The following is a 7,184-nucleotide window of genomic DNA, read 5'->3' as shown; positions in this document are numbered from 1 at the left end:
ATCAAACACCTGAAAATCAATTTAAAAGAGAAGATAAGTCCCTCAAGACAATTCAAAAACTATGGTAAATTTGGCACTAGGTACTTGGACACAGGACTGCAAAGGAAAGGCTTCTTAAGATAAGCATTTGTGTTTCGAATTTCCCCCACTCGGCTCTTTATGATAACAGCTTTCGTAAATAGCGTAGCAGTTGAAACATTTATTATTGGAACAGAAATGCAATTACATGCAGATGTTGTCCTGTGAGTCATTGCTTTGTGTTACATGCATTTTCAAGCTGGAGGAAGAAGAAGCAGGCCATCGAGTAAATGCTGCAGGCTGAGCTCCACTGACTTTCCAGACTTGCATTATCTAATCTCTGTTGCGAGTGTTGCCACAATCTCGGCCTCTGTGGCCCTTCCTGGCAGCGTGTTTCCTTGTGCAATTTCTCCAACTACCGTCAAAAATTTGTTTTCATCCAACACAAACGTTCTTTACTTAATCCAAACCTGGTTCTTTCTCCAGCATTCCTGACTCAAGGCGTATAAAATTACCACCACATTTATTTTATTCTTCCAAGTTTGTCATTATTTTCTACTTTCTGTTTAAGTGGATTTGAGATTTTTTTCTTTTGGTTTTACTTTGCAATGAATGCGCTCTAGTGATATCTAACAATGGCCAGAAGTATCAGGAGGAATGTATCAGAAAGACTGATGTGAAACTACTGGAGCTGGGATGGAGAATAAAGTTAGTAATAGTTATCATAGAAGGCAATATACTGGAGAAGATATTTGTATTGAACCTTGGGGTAAAGGTGTTAGCATGGGAGTGGCTGATGTATCATTTCTTATGGCCATTGTAACAATGCATTTCAAATTCAATGGTTAAATATGTTACCTTACAGTTGTCAGGGTCAAAAATCCTACACTAGTCCCTTTGGCTTAAAGTCATGGTGTCAACTGAGTTCTGTTCTTATGTGACTCTTCCTCTAGGAGAAAATCTGGTCCTTGGCCTTTGCCAGCTTTTAGAGACCACCCTGATCCTTTAGATTGGAGTTCCTTTTTCTATGTTAGAACTAGCAATAGTGAATAGGTTGTCTTTTACAATACTGGTTGGTATGTCAACAGTACGTGGAGAAGTTGAGACCTGAAAACTACTCTGTCCATAAGGCTTGATAGTTCTGTCATCCAAATCTAGGCCTAAAGGCCTGGAGAATTCCTGGAAAGTTGTTAGTCTTCAGTCTATGTTGTACAGGAGATCTTAAAGCCCATTCATTAAGAACCTTAATTCCATGGACAACGTTAGTATCCTTTACCACATAGACCAATTTATTCACACAGTGACTGGAACAATTTATGAGGTCAACATTCTGCCTAACACAAGAAGGTGTACGTTTCAGACTTTTGCAACAGCATGGGCAGTTTCTTCCCATCTGAACAACATGAATATATCGGAAAAAGGGAAGAAATCCCAGTGTGAGCATATGCAGAACTACAGTATTGGTTTGGAGTCCTAGCTCAGGACAGATTGGGAAGAAATGTGGGACCACAGGAATGAAATTATATTGCATTCTAAACTGTCTTGCTCAATAATTAGCATAAGCTTGCAAATGCCATTACAAGATATTATGTTTATATGCCTCTCAATGTAGAATATAGAGAAAGAATGGCAGAAGTAGGAAAGACAATTAAGCTAATATATTCAGTTCCCAAAGCAGATAATTTTTCCCCCTTGAGGGTATTTGGTGATGTCTAAAAGCCTTTGTTGTGGTTATGACTTTGAACATGGGTACAATTGGTAAGTTGATGCCAGAGATGTTGTTTTAAGTATTTTCCAATTTTCAGGGTAGGCCTTTGATGGTGAATTATCTAGCCCAATAATGATGGCATAGTGAAACTGATCTGGGCAGGTGGTGCAACAGGATTGAAGTAAAAGTGATGCATGGAAATGGTCACCATTAAGATTCAAGAGTATTTGCCGTTCATTCATGACTATGCTCCAGCTTTCAGAGTTTCATCAAAAGGGAGAGCTTGTGACTAACTACAAACCATATTGAATTAAAGATGAAGAGTCTGTGGAGACCATTTTAGGTACGGAAGAAAGGTGGCATGTGGAATCCTGGGCTTTCCTTGAGGCAACCCCCAAATTATTCAATTTGGTGGATCACACACACACATAGATGATATGTAATTTCAAGGAGTCTTGCAGGGGAGAAGAGTTTCAGAAGAGCAGAGAGAGGATGAGAGGAGAATGGATGTGTGTGTGAAAATGATTAAAACCAATTATAGAAATGCATGAATGGAACATCATAGAATTTAGAAAAGTAGACAACACATGACCTCCACATGTGCAAATTGTGTTTATTATTGCATTCAATTTCACCTTTATAGGAAATATATCTGGCTAATGTATTCCTGTTCCTTTGCCATTGCACACTTGTCAGGCTCAAGGACTGGATTCTGAATGGGTCTAGTTCTTTCTGTCTCCATCACCACTATCTTGATATTGGACAAGTGACAACTTCTTGTCTCAATTTTCACTTGTGTCTAAAGATGACATTTGCTTCATTGTCCTTGGCTAATTATAAAGAACTTAGAAAAAATGTTAAAAATATTTTGCAAATATATTCTGCTTCTTTAGTTTTTCTTCTTTGTAATCTCATTACTATAATACTCTTCTGTGTTTTATCATATTTTCTTGTAAGTAATATTCTTGTTCTTTAAGGAAAATATGATTAATAGCTATTTGACATATTGGAAAGGTAAAATATATTTTGAATTTCATATTCATGACACTTTCAAGAAAAAAATATTACAATTTGTTTTGGAATATTTTGGGACTTTCATGCAGTGGTGGCATTTTGGATAATTTAATTTACTTTATTTAATCAGCTTATTCACTGGGATCTTTGTAGAAAGCATTGTGCAAAGAATAAGACACATAAGAAAATGACCCAAGTTGTATTCCTCCTGCACTCGTGGCATTTGCAATTATTTTGGATACGTTATTATTCTGAAAGACTTATAATGGAGAAAACAGGGGTCTGTATATAGTCAAAGTCTGGTGCCCAGTTTGGTTAATAAAGTTTTGTTGGCACACAAGCACACATTTACTTAATATAGCTGCTCTGGACCTCAGTGACAGAGTAAAGATGAATAGTTACAAAAGAGAAGGTTTTGCTGGCAAAATTTTAAAATATTTATTGTCTCTATAAAAAAAAAACCTTTTCTGTCCTCTAATCTGCAATTTTTGGAAATCTCTGCTTTTGCTTCTGAATATGTTGATTTACTAAATTGTGGATCTAAGAATCAGTATTTGGAAACAACTTATACTAGTGCTCACAGGGTTAATACCACTATATTTATATAAAGATTGTATGTGTTTGAATGTTTGTCTGCATTTATGTATGTACACATGCATGTTCTTGGTGCCTGTGGAGGCCAGAAGAGGGCAATAGATTCCCTGGAACTGAATTTATAGATGGTTGTGCCCTACTATCTGGGTAGTGAACAACAAACCCAGGTCCTTTGCAAGAACAGTAAGTTCTTAACTGATGAGCTTATCTCTCCAGCTCCTACCACCATATTTATAATACATCCTAAGAAACTTTACAGGTAAAAGTGGTAGACTGCCAATATTTATTTAATTCACAGGATAATGCTAGATCATTACAATTTTTTTCTATCACATATATTTTATATTTTTAATTCCAATCTGTTATTTATCACCATTGAACAAAAGCTCTTAACATCATTTAATTCCCTACTAGTGAAGGTCAGTTTGAACTATAATTACCCAAGATACTAGCTATCCAATTTGTTACTATCTTCAAATTAATTCAGTTTATCTTATATTTCATCTCCCAAGTGACTGACTGGGATAAATTACGTATGCATCCTCCAAATTATTTTTTTAAAAAATACTGGCATTTTAAGGTAGGGAATGACTGACTAGGTTCCATTGCACTCAACATAAGAGCTGAATGGTGAACTCAAATATGATCAATGGTTTTACGTGAACCCATTAAAGCTTGGAAAGCTAGTACAAGTTCCTCAAGTTCCTATTTTCTGTCTCATCAACCATAAAAGTAGACGTTGCAAACAATGACACATTCACACATTTTCTGAGTAGGTATGAATAGATCTCCCTGTTGCCTTGTGGAAACATGCAACATAATGAGAAGTATACCCTTCTTCTTCTAAAGCATTGAGATTTGGGGACTGCTTACTCAGGCATAGTCTCACCTATCCTGCTTGATACAATTATCATATTATTTGTTGTAGACAGTTTTATTCAAATTAAAGACCATTATTATTCTCTGTGCATCCTTTTTTGTATGTGTCCTTCATGGGTCCCTTAAACACAAAACATGCCAATGAAATGTTTTTGGCAAAAGAGTAAATTAAAAAGTATATTTTAATTAACTGGCTATAAAGTTGGGGTTTTTCATTCCTTTTTTTTTTATAATTCCACTGAGTATCCAACATTTTGTGCACCACCAACTTGCTTTGTGAATGAATTGACCCTCCTTAACTGTTAGAAAAACAACATCCTCATGATATGACTAATGAATTATATTTCACTCTTCTCTGGTATTTATTTGACTCAGCTCAGGTCTACAAAGCTTAATCATGATAAGATCAGCCTTTCAATGGCTTAAATACTTGAACCATTTGTAGTGAGAAAGACAGCATGAATGGCGTCCATCTAATAATATTCCTGTATTCATGTAGATCTTCAGTTATACATTCTCGCATTCCAGTTTCACATTGCACAGTACAGACGTAAATAGTATTTCCTTCAAGTCGGCTAGCTCCATGAGCAGCATATACATAGACTGTTGATGATTGTTTACCTTGATTGTTGATGGATACTTGACACTAAAAGAAGCATCAGTATAATGTGTGGATTTATTAACATGAAATCTCATAAGATAGTTCCAGAAATCAGTGAAATGTAGAAGTTTCTTCTTTCATTTTGTATGTGAGAATCATAAATTTTAAGCAAATTGCCCAAAGTCATACATCCCAGAAGTAAAACTAGATCAGATGGATCTTCAGCTGCTGTACTTTGGGTGCAGTAGAAACAGGGAGCATCTCAGTGTCTCATATGAGGACCAAGGTTTCAAATGTTTTGACTCATTAGATATAAATCATTGTGAATTTTGAAAATGTATCCCCTGATATTTTCCTTAGACCACAATGGTGTTTTCTGTACTTCTAGTAAGTCCCGTATTTTATTTAGTTTCCCATAAGTGAGGTTTTGCTTTATTTTTTTTGGCACACTTTAATTTCTCAGCTGTAAGTACTCTCTCATTGGGGTCCTATATGGCAAGGTGAAATCCATGCTACCTCACTGACACAGCTTTTCTCAAACAATTTCTTGAAGTGTTCAAACTGGATTTCACAGAGAATTATGTTTCCTCTTTGAAATAAGTTACTTCAATATCCTAATTTCAAATCTTGAACTTGTATTCGATAATTATAGTCTATAGTATTTTATGTTTTAAACCTAAACAATTGTTTATGAAGAATTTCAAAAATAAATTTGGAGGCCAACTTAAGACATTTAAAGCTTTATGCTCCCCTGGAAAAAAATGCATTCTTTGTCTTGCAACAACATGTTAATAAATTCTAACGATCCTGCATAAACAGAACTTGCTTCAGCAGGAATTATGAGGATATAAAGGGTACATGATCATACATAAACTGTATTAATAAAAGCAAATACCTGGCATGACACCAAATATTAAATATTAGTGAAAACCCTATAAAGAGAATACACTAATATTCCTTCCAGTGGAGGAATCAAGATGGGTCTTAACTTGATATAGTAAAGCTGTGTATCCTGAAAACAGAATGTGTGCAGTACTTTCCAAGTCATATTTTCATAGTATTTTACAACCCAAACTCATATTCAATAAACATGCACTTCTGAACTCATTTTATGCTGTTTGATATTCAAATGCAGTCATATTATCAAAAATTACGATTTTATAGAAAGTATTTTAGTTAGTTTGTAATTCTATTTAAAAATATGAACATATTATTATTAAAAATAAATTTGGGTATGGGAAAGTACCATGTTAATGTTTTTATGTGTCTTAAAACGGATTTTATTTCCAAAATGCTATTGTAATTAAATTTTAGACTATCTGGGGAATGGGATCTCTGACAAACTGATCCTGAGATGTTGGAGGACTAATCACTTTATCTTTCTATGTTCATTTTATTGGTGTGAAAAGGAAATAAACACACTTTACAGCATTCCTATGGAGATAAAAAGAGTGATTGACTTTGCCCAAAGTGAAATGCTTTTCAGAGTTTAGTTATTGTTCTTGACTGTGCAATTAGAGAGATTCTTTGTGATAGGTTTGCATTGGTGCTGTCTTCAATGGCATGTCAACATCCATTGTCTCTCCTTCCTGAACCAGGGAACCAAAACAGCACTAAGGTATTTTTAATAAGATTGTCACTACTCAAGGAGCAGTCAGTGGCGGACATAATAATAGCAAGAGATTCTTTTAAGGACTGCTTATACTTATTAGACAGTCTTCATCTCCATTAAGCATGGGAAAATCTTTCATCTAATTATGTCAACTTCCTATTAAGTCTTTAGTGAAATGGATTACAATGAAAAATAATTACTACTTTACTATGATGTAGAAAAAGTAAAGAGAAAGAGTCAAGTATTAGAAACCTTACATGTCTTTTAAACTGTATTTCAAAGTGGAGTTAATTCTTCCATCTATAGAGTTCACTGGCACATGTATTTTTTTCTTCTTAAATCTGTAAAATTGCTTGTAATTTTTACATGTAACAATGCAAATTCACAAATCTTATATTTTTTGAACAAATCAAATAATATGTAGGTTGGGAAAGATTATTACTGCCATAGATATCATTAAACTGAAATTCCGCCCATCAAAAATACATTAGCAATCATTGCATTGCAAAGTAAATAAACATTAAATGTTTATATTGTATTATCTCCTAAAGGCCTGGGAAAGTTTAATAGCATAGTTACAGTGCTCAAATAAGTCAGTTGTGCCTTGTTTCCTGGAAGTTTATTCTCTTCTCATTCCCTTTCTGTCACAATTTTTACCTCTTTGAAAATAATCTCAAAATTAACTTCCCTAGTTTTGAAATCATGAAAGACAAATTATGACATCCTATACTTTGATTTTTTCCCTACAATGCCTTATG

Source organism: Microtus oregoni, unplaced genomic scaffold (assembly GCF_018167655.1).
Source record: "Microtus oregoni isolate MIOR12 unplaced genomic scaffold, Mior012 000099F_ref0000060, whole genome shotgun sequence".
Lineage (NCBI taxonomy): Eukaryota > Metazoa > Chordata > Mammalia > Rodentia > Cricetidae > Microtus > Microtus oregoni.
Note: the sequence above shows the minus strand (reverse complement) of the source record.